A 10,449-nucleotide genomic window follows, 5' to 3' on the forward strand; every position below is an offset into this window, starting at 1 on the left:
TTTTCAACAGATCTGACCTAAAGGCTCTGATTCTATTGGAAAATTTGGAAGTGCTGCAAGCAGTGGGTCATTGGATGATGGCTTTTCTGGCTGGAATATCAATATACTAGATTTCCCACAGTCATGCCTAGTATTCTTGAAACACTGAAGAAAAACAGAGAGCTGTTTTATAGAAAAAAATCTGAAGGTCACATGGTATGGGGCAGATTGACTGCATGTTTTTACTTCTCTCTCACCTTGTGTGTATTTTGTGTTTTTCTGTCTCCGCCTCTTTATGTCTGATGGTCTTTGTTTCTCCATTTGTATCTGTGTCTCTCCATTTATGTCCCTCATTTCTATCTCTTCTTTCATTTTCTCTGCATTAGCTCTGTCTTTTTCTCCCATATTCTATCACTTCTCTAAGTACATACTACCTGGTCTTTGCCTATGTCCCTGGATAGCAATCCCAGGAATGCTTGGGAAAGTCTTTGGAACTTCACATCCAATCTAAACATGTATCATTGCCAATAAGTTGGAAATCAAAGGCTTCCATATGGACTCCATATGGAATCACAGTAATTCCCATCCCCATCCGCTGGGCATATGTTGAGAGAGAACAATATAGGCTGCCACGTACATGTTGGGATTTAGACTGCTGCAATGTATCTTGCTCACTATGCACTATGGGATATAAAATCTCACCATTGGGAACTTGTTAATTTATGGCTGAACCACTGTTTAGAATACTATGGATTTCTTTAAATGCAAATTACCTAGGGAAGGGGTAACACATTTAGCCTCAGTGTTGTTAGAATTTTTTGGCTGGATGTGAACTAACTTAGAAATTATTTTATTACTTTCAATCAGATCCTAACTTCCCTTCTCACTGCACAAATTATCCTCCTACACACTGTAACATTGTAGGCTTTCTCTCTGCCGTGGTTTTCAGTCTTGATTATACATTAGAATCACCTGGGGAACTTTAAAATACTCCCAATGCCCATGCTACACTCAAAACCAATTAATTCAGAATCTCTAGGGATGGAAACCAAATATGGATATTCCTTAAAATTCCCAGATGATTAAACTGGGCAGATTGGATAGTGTAAAAAATGTTTCTACTCCCTGCTTGCACTTATCTAGTGATAAGGAGCTTCCCAAGTAGCTTATTCCATCTGTGAACAATTCTACCAATCCTAAAATTTCTTCTTTGCTAGATTCAAAATTTAGCTCAACTATAGTTTGTATTCACAGGTCTAAGATCTGCTGCCCTGTAGATATAGATACAGTGATAGTTTTCTGCCCTATGACAAACTTTCAGAGGTCTAAAGACAGAAACTGTGGCTCCTGAGTCAAATTTTTACTAGAATAAACAACTCTTAATTCCTTCAGTGATTTTCCATTTTCTTAGTGTTTTCACCCACCCACCATCTAATTCTTGCATTACCAACCAATATTAAGTTTGTGACTTCAAAGGATCCAGTGAAAGAAACCTGTCTTCTGAGGCAGCCCATTTAATCTTTGAAAAGCTTTAACTTTTCAAAAGTTCTTTGTTGTTTAGCTGAAATGTTTATCACTATGGCTTCCAGCCAGGGATCCTTGATCTTTCCCTACCACCACACAGGTCCTGTATCTATCTGCTCTGGGATAATCCTTCAGAGGTCTGAGTATAGAGACCACATCCAACCATTGCCCCTTTTGTCTTTTTCCTAGGCTCAATAGCCCCAGTTCTTCCACTGCTCCTCATAGGACCTGTCTCTTCCTGTACCCTAAATTAGGTCCTTTTTTTAAGCCTGGGTCTGGAACTGCCAAAAGTGCTTCTGGAGAGCTCTAATGTGCTCAAAGTAAAGCTGGAGTGTTATGCCATTTGTCTAGGCTTTGATATCCCATGCATTTAGTTTCTATGGCATTTGCTTTGTTGGCAGCCCCATCCCACTGGACTAATAGTCACCCCAAACCCCAAAGTCATTTATCAGTTTCTCTTCCTAAGGTCCATATCCCCCTACTGTGAGCTTTTGCTCATGATAAATCCGAATTCACAAAATAAATGATCATTTTTTTATATATTTTTAGTTGTAATGAATACAATACCTTCATTTTGATTTTATTTTTATGTGGTGCTGTGGATGGAACCAAGTGCCTTACATATTGAGGCAAGTGCTCTACCACTGAGCCACAACTCCAGGTCCTAAATGATCATTATTTATATTCTCTCTCTCTCTCTCTCTCTCTCTCTCTCTCTCTCTCTCTCTCTCTCTAATTTTGTAGTTGTAGATGGACAGAATGCCTTTATTTTATTTGTTTATTTTTATGTGTTTCTAAGGATTGAATCCAGTACCTCATACATGCTAGGCAAGCACTCTGCCTCTGAGCTATAGCCTCAGTCCTATCCTGTATCGCTTGACTACAGCAATCTGGGATGTGTGGGCGAGGGTATGTGTTAAAACATAAATGTGACATCTGTACTTTGTCCCTTCATGTTCCTATCTCTTCCCCCTGAACTGTGTCAGTCCCTGCCTTACTTTGCCCCAGACTACTTTCATTCCAGCCTGCTCCTTAATGGCCTACTCACTTCCAAGATCAATGGCTTTTAATTTTTGTAGTGTCTAACTTAATACTTCTCTCCCACCTACAATATCCCCTGGCCAAAATTTCCAAATTTAAATGGTATCAGTCCCCAGACATCCCCTTCCCTGGCTCCAGTAACACAACATCACCCCAGACTCCCTATATCACGCTGATTGCTGCTTTTCTGTCTCCTTCATTAGCTTGTTCTAGTGGCGCCCCTCCACCAAAACTGTGGGTATTCTGCTGTCTTAGGAATTAATTCTCAGCTTTTGGCTTAATTTAGACAAAAGTCTGAAAGTTGCCATCCTAGTATTGAATCTCCATTTACCTCCTGTAGGAGAATTGCATAAGCACTTTTATTGGTGTCTGGCAGCTGCTAAAGCTGGTGCAGATGCTCTACCCGGCAGGTGACGGATCACTGGTTTCCACTACTCTCAGGGAAGACTGTGAATGAATGCCAGACCAATCAGGGGTGGAAAGCAAGATTATGGCAAGATCATACCTAACACTGCCAATTAACCCTTGATTCCCTGCACTGATAGTGGAAGATGCGGCATGGATTCCAGGAGTCCTACCTAATTTCCTGTGTATGCTGTAGAGCAAGATCCAGAACATAAGGCTCAGAAACACACTTGTTATAAGTTAGCTATTGCAATGTATTCAAACACAAACCTTGTCCTGGTGACCTAGGAATGAAATATTGACATGTTTTGGTGGAGGTGGAGTAGGTGGAACTGGGGATTGAACTCAGGGGCACTCAATGACTGAGCCAAATCCCCAGCCCTATTTTGTATTTAGAGACAAAGTCTTACTGGTTTACTTAGTGCCTTGCTTTTGCTGAAGCTGGCTTTGAACTTGAGATCCTCCTGCCTCAGCCTCCCAAGCTGCTTGGATTACAGGATAGGCCACTGTGCATGGCAAAATATTGACTTTTAAGGAAAATGGGTCAGGAAATAAAATGAAATCATATAGGGCAAAGAATACTCCTGTAGTGTCCTCAGTGAGGTTGTTCCGGTAGGCACTGTTGTTTAAAATAATGTAGTCAACTCAGGGGCACATCACCACTGAGCCACATCCCCAGTCCTTTTTTTGTGTTTTATTTAGAGACAGGGTCTCACTCAGTTGCTTAGTGCCTCACTAAGTTGCTGAGGGTGACTTTGAACTCATGATTCTCCTGCTTCAGCCTCCTGAGCCTCTGGGATTGCAGGTGTGTGCCACTTTTTCCAGGTTCATTGCCAGTTCTGAAAAGACAGGATCTGGAAGAAGTTTGATCCCCTCAAAAGAACTGAGTCATAGGTTAACATTTTATAGACCCTTTTCACCACTGTTTCTGGAATTAAGAGGACTGTGTTCCTGTCCCATGTCTACTGTTGACTTTTGATGTGACCATGTGTAACTTTATTTCCCATTCTGAGCCTCATTTCTCCATTTGTAAGATATATTCCAGTTCTGATATTTTCTAATTCTGTGGCTCAGGAAAAGTCAGCAAGTTCTTCCTTTGGAGAGATTGCAACTCCAATTAATCCAGCAGCAATGCAGATAGCAGACACAGGCTGGAAATATATCATGTAATCATCAGAAACAAAGTACATGTTCCACCAAGGCAAGTACAGTTATTTGCTTCTCAATCCTGAACTACTTGTGGAAAAAAAGAGAAAACTGCCCACATCTCCATGACAAGGGTGCAGAGAAATCAGTTCATTCATACATTGCTGGTGGGAATGTAAATTAGTATGTTCACTCTGGAAAATAATTTGGCAATTTCTCATAAAATTAAACAAGAAATTTTGCTCTTTGGTATCTTTCATAGAGAAATGAAAATGTATGTTCACACAAAAGTATGTATGCAAATTTCTATAGTAGATTTGTATGTAATGCCAAAAAAAGAAAAAAATGGGGGCAGCTCAAATGTCCTTCAATAGATGACTAAAATTACATATGCTATATAAATAACATTGAATACTACTTGGCAATGAAAAGGAATGAACTATTGGTATACACAACTTGGATGGACCTCACAAGGCAATTATACTAAGTGAAAAGTACATCTCAAAATGTTATGTGCTGTGTGATTTCAATTATATGATGCTATGGTTTCAATCTGGAATATCTCCCCAAAGCTCTTATATTGAAGACTTGCCCCAGTGTAGAAATATCCAGAGATGGGGCTTTTGGGGGGGGTGATTGGATCATGAGGGCTCTAACCTCATCAGTGAATTAGTTGAATTGATGGATTGATAATTTGGATGGATTAGTTGGCAGAGGTAGAATTTATAGGAAGGGAGTACATGGTTGGAGGAAGTATACGGTATGCCTTGGGGACTATATCTTGTTCTTGGCTCTTTCCTTGTGCTTGCTCTCTCTCCCCACTCCTCTTTCTCTCTTTCAGTCTGCTTACTGGCTTCCATGAGCTAAGCAACTTTCCTCTGTCATGCCCTTCTTACATAATGTTCTACCTTACCTCAGGCCTATAACAATGGGATCAGATGACCAAGGACTGAAACATCTGAAACTCTGAGCCAAAATAAATCTTCCCTTCTCTAAGTTGTTCATGTTAGATATTTTGGTCACAGTGACAAAATGCTGACTAACACATAGCACATCCTAAAAAATATCAAAATTATAGTTATAGAAAACAGATCAGTGATTACTGTTGTTTAGGACTGGGGAAGGGTGTGATTATAAATGGTTTTTCTTTATTATAATGGACTAGTTCTGTATTCTGATTATGATGGTGGTTGTATGACAGAATTTCATAGCATTTCACATCCCCACACATGAGTGTGTGCACACACATGTGCAAAGTTTGCATGGGAAAACTGATAAAATTTTAATAAGTTCTGAAATTTGTATATTTATTCATTTATTGCAGTGCTTGGACTCAAACTCAGGACATCAGGCATTCTATGCAAGTTCTCTACCACTAAGATATATCCCCAGGTCCTGGTCTAGTCAACGGTATTATTATGTCCCTGTTAGAGTCCTGGCTTTGATAATATACTGTGGATATGCACCATGTTATGGAGTAAACTGGGTGAAGGACACTTGAGAACACTTCTGAAACATTTTTGTCTTATGAATCTAAAACAATTTCAAATATAAATATAAAAAATTAACCCGTGGGACTGGAGGTATAGCTCAGTGGTAGAGTGCTTGCCTAGCATGTGTAAGGCACTGAGTTTGATCCTCAGAACTATATAAAAATAAATAAATAAAGGTATTGTGTCCATCTGCAACTAAAATTAGCTAGTAATAGGGTCCTAAGCATAAATGATACTGGAGATTTTGCTTAGGAGTTTGTAGTAAAGGTGGCTTGGATTTAAGGTGCAATCTGCTGGACTTGGAGTCAGGAATACCTAGATTCAAATCTCAGTTCTCCTGCTTTCTAGTTATATGATCTTGGATCAATTTCTTGGCCTCTTAACACCTTAGTTTGTTAATGTAATCAGAGATAATAATATTTACTTCTCTTGTTGCACTGAGATTTAAAGTCCCTGAATAATAATGATCAAACAATGTTTGCTTCCTTCTGGAATTTTTCAGGGTTTCAAAAAGAAACTGTCATTCAGGATTACATATTCTTTTGGTTGATCCTGAAATTAACAGGAGAGGAACTCAGGAAAAAAAATTGAACAGTCTTACAGCATTTTTGTATATCAGGAGGCTACCAGATGAAGACAGTGACCTCTGCACTTCAGGTATTTGACCACCTAGGATAAATTTCAAGTGGAGAGATCTGGTCCTCCACAGATCCTTGTGGTCAACCCAAGTTTTCTTCCCCAAAGACAGACATTTCTGGTTTACTTCTTTGCATACTGGAATGTGACATTTTGTAATACTGTATGTGAATTTAGGACTTCTTTGGCAGCTTAGAGAACATCTTGTATAACTCCCCTTGTTTGATGTTTGAATACTGTGTAGCATCTCTGGTGCTAAGCCATACCATCTCTGTGTGCACATTTCATGTAACATCTCCCAAGGTATGTAATTACATCTCTGGAGAGCTTAGGTTGTTGGAAAGTGCTCCCTTATTTTCCATCCCAGGGCCTGATGGAAATCATATGCTTCTACAGGACGGAGAGACCAGATGCCTGAGTTCCTTCTGAGGCTCTGACCTTTTCATTGTACTTCATTCTCATCATATCTATTCTCTTTCTTAGTTTATATTATGAAAGCCCTTGAAATTAGTTATCATGTATATGCTGACAATTCTTAGAATTATATATTTGGTCCAGTCCTTTCTGAAGAGTAGGTCTCTATGTAGGACTAATTGAGTTTTTTGCTTGGATATCACAAAGCTTCATTCATATCAACATAACTCAGTTTGAGTCTGATCCCCAAAAGTAATTCTTTCCCAGAGATCTTATCTGTAAATGGCTCTACTACTCATTCAGAGACCTGGAATTCTTTCCTGAAATTTCCCTCTTATGCCATGCACATACCCACTCTATCCCCAGGCCTTGTCAATGATACCTACCTCCTAAAAATTTCTTGGATAATATTATTTTTCCAATATTCTTTCTATTCCTACTGCTACAGCTCTATTCTTTCATTTGGACTCAGATGATCTCCCACAAGTTATATCTGAACTGATGCATTTGACATCTGTTCTTAATGCTGCAGCCAAAGCAATCTTCCCAAAACAAAAATCTGATCATTTCACCCACCCTTGTCCTTTCTTAGAAACAGTTTAATGGCTTTCTTCTGTAACTTAGGATGAACAATAAAATCTCCTATCACCTACAGACCCTACATTGCGTGACTGCTATAGCTTGGATATAGTTTGAGTGTTCCACAAATTTTCAGGTGTTAGGAGCTTGATCTCAGATATGGCAATGCTAAAGGGTTGTGGACCTTTAAAAGGTGGGTCGTAGTGTGATATCTTTAGGCCAAATGGAGGCATGAAATTGGAAGTTGTTGTGGGACCTGGATCTCTCTCTCTGCCTTTTCAAATGGTGTGATTTCTTCTTCTGTACATGCTGCCACTATCTGGCATAAGGCACTTATCAAAGCTGAGCTGATCCTAATGTCCATGCCCATGTCCCCAAATCTCCAGAACTGTGATTTAGTCTGCATTGGGTATTTTGTTATAGTATCCGAAAATAGATAAGACATGGGCCTAATTCTCCGGCTCTTATTTTGCCATGTTTTCTTTGTTTTCTCCCTCATTTTCTGGGCTCCAGCCTCATCATCTTTATTTCATTTCCTTCATTGAATTAGACTTTCTCCTGCTAAACATAGGGCTTCTGCACATGCTATTGTTTGTGAAACATCTATCCCTACCCTCATGCATACATTTTGTTTACCTGGCTGGCTTTTCCTCTTTCTTCAGATTAACATTCATATGACTTTTTTTAAGGTAATTTTCCCCTGATGTCCCCAACTAAATCAAATCCCAGTTTTTATACATTTTTGTAGGTCCATGTACTTCTCATTCCTGACATTTATTTCACCTGTATCTTCCCTTTTTGCTTGTAATTAAAAATAGTTTATGTCTCCTGAACTAAAAAGTAATGTCAGTAAGGTCAGGGATTAAATGTCTTTAGTTTTATGTTTATATTCCCAACAATTAACACCATACCTAGTATATGTTGGGTATTCATAAAGTTTTGGTAAATAAAATAGATTAAAAACCTGAAGAAGACAGTGCCTATTAGGTGTTGGGTCGTCCATGATGGTTTGGGGACATAAAGTGTAGAGAGGGAGAGGTAAAAGTATTTGTTGCAGAGTTCTGTAAGTGGGAATCAGAAAAAAGGAAAGTAGACAAAAACAATGGGTTGAGAACCCAAAATACCTCTAAGAAGTCAGACAGCCCCCGTGATTAGTGATTCAATATGTTTTCTAATTCCTGCATCATGTCAGGAATTAGTATCAAGGTAGTAGAAAAAGAAAGAGGCATAATTAAGAATCTTGACCCCTCTGAAAATTTAGAGACATGGAACTGTTTCCTACTCTGAACTATAACCTCTTGAAATGCATTAGATATTTCCTTAGAGACTGTGCCATCAAATCCCTCACTGTAAAGTTGTAGGAAAGGCTTTTGCAATGTAATATAATTTAGAAGCAAAGGTGTCATTATATAAGTTCAGGCACCCATTCCTCCAGGAAGCCACCCCAAATTACCAATGCTCCCTTTCTATATTGCATATGCCTTTATCATACCACATTGCACTATTTGACAGACTTGTATGTAATGTTATTGGGCAGTGGGTTCCTCACATTCAAGGGCTGTGTTCTATTCATCTCTATATCCCATGGTTGTATACAGGGTCTGGTATATAGAAGACGTCTAGTAAATTCTTGTAGATTAAATGAATGGATTGGAGCTGGCGTTGTAGCTCAGTGGTAGAGTGCTTGCCTAGCATGTGTGAAGTTCTGGGTTCGATTCTCAATGCCACATAGACAATAAATTTTTAAAAAGTCCATTGACAACTAAAAAAATACATTTAAAAATGAATGGATTAATTGATGGAGCAAACATAGATCTTGGATACCCCACTGCAACATTATTCCATTGTACTGTCCCTTTACCAAAAAAAAATTCTCCCAAAAAATCCCCTGGGGGTGATCTGCTTTTATTAAAAAAAAAGGGGGGGGAGCTTTCGATGCTTTACTAGAAGATTTACTTAAATTTAATACCTGCTTTGTTATTTAATAGCCTTGTGATTTTAAGCAAGTCACATTAACCTCTGAGTCTCTGTTCTTGGTATTGTAAAATAGGACCAATAAATTCTAAGTTTCTTACTTTGAAGGTTGTATGGTTTTGAGATAGTGGTCTTTATATGACCTTCTCTCAGTTCTAAAATGCTTCATATGCCCAAGAATGAAATTATGGTTTCACTTGGTTCTGTCTTGCATCTATATGGGAGGAGCGATTCTCCTTTTGGTTCCTATACTCCCTCAAGATAAAGAAAAACTGTCTGACTTCTATCCATTAGCACAACTGGAGTACATAGAGCATAAAGAGCTCAATCACTAACATAAAAGAGAAAGAGAAGGCCATGTTTCTTTTTTCCTTTCTTTTTCTTTTATTTGTTTTGGCACCAAAGATTGAACTCAGGGACACTCAACCACTGAGCCACATCCCCAGCCCTATTTTGTATGTTATTTAGAGACAGGGCCTCACCGAGTTGCTTAGCACCTTGCCAGTTGCTGAGGCTGGCTTTGAACTCATGATCCTCCTGCCTCAGCCTCTGAGCCACTGGGATTACAGGCATGGGCCACTATGCTCTGCTGAAAGCCATGTTTTTCAATCCTGGGAATACTTTTAACCTGATGAGGTATCGTAATTAGAGCAAAATGCAGGGTTGAAGCAAGGAGGCCTGGGTACCACCTCTGTTACTCATGTAGTACCTGACAGAACTGCTCCAATCAGCAGCCATTCTTGAGGCCCTGGTAGAAAGTTAAAATGTCCCAAGTATGTTGGCATAAGAAGACAGATACCAGTGCAGTAATTTGTGTTGTTACAAGCAAATGGATTAACCCAGTTACCTTTAATTAATTGATCTTAAATAATGTAATGCACTCATCACAATGAAATCAGAGTATGGACTGCTTATTGAATGAAGGGCAAATCTGTTTATTTTTCTTTTATGTCCTTGTTAAAAATCTTCAGAAAATGGAGTGATTAATAAATAGAAAGTAGTAGTGGACAAAACTCTAGACCTAAACTTTTGAACTCCTTTTGTGTCTTTGATCAAGTCCCTTTTGTTCTTTGGGTCTGGGTTCTCTCATGCTGTGGTCACCATCACACCCTATGTATTTGGCAATCAATGCTTCTTTCTTACTTTGAGAAACTCTAAAGGCTCTTTATGAGAAATGATCCTGTGTAGAGTGATTGGCAAACCTGGGTAGGTATAATAATTTTGAGGAATTTTTGCTTGTTAACTTTCACATTTCCAC

Source organism: Urocitellus parryii, chromosome X, assembly GCF_045843805.1.
Source record: "Urocitellus parryii isolate mUroPar1 chromosome X, mUroPar1.hap1, whole genome shotgun sequence".
In the NCBI taxonomy this organism is placed as follows: Eukaryota; Metazoa; Chordata; class Mammalia; order Rodentia; family Sciuridae; genus Urocitellus; species Urocitellus parryii.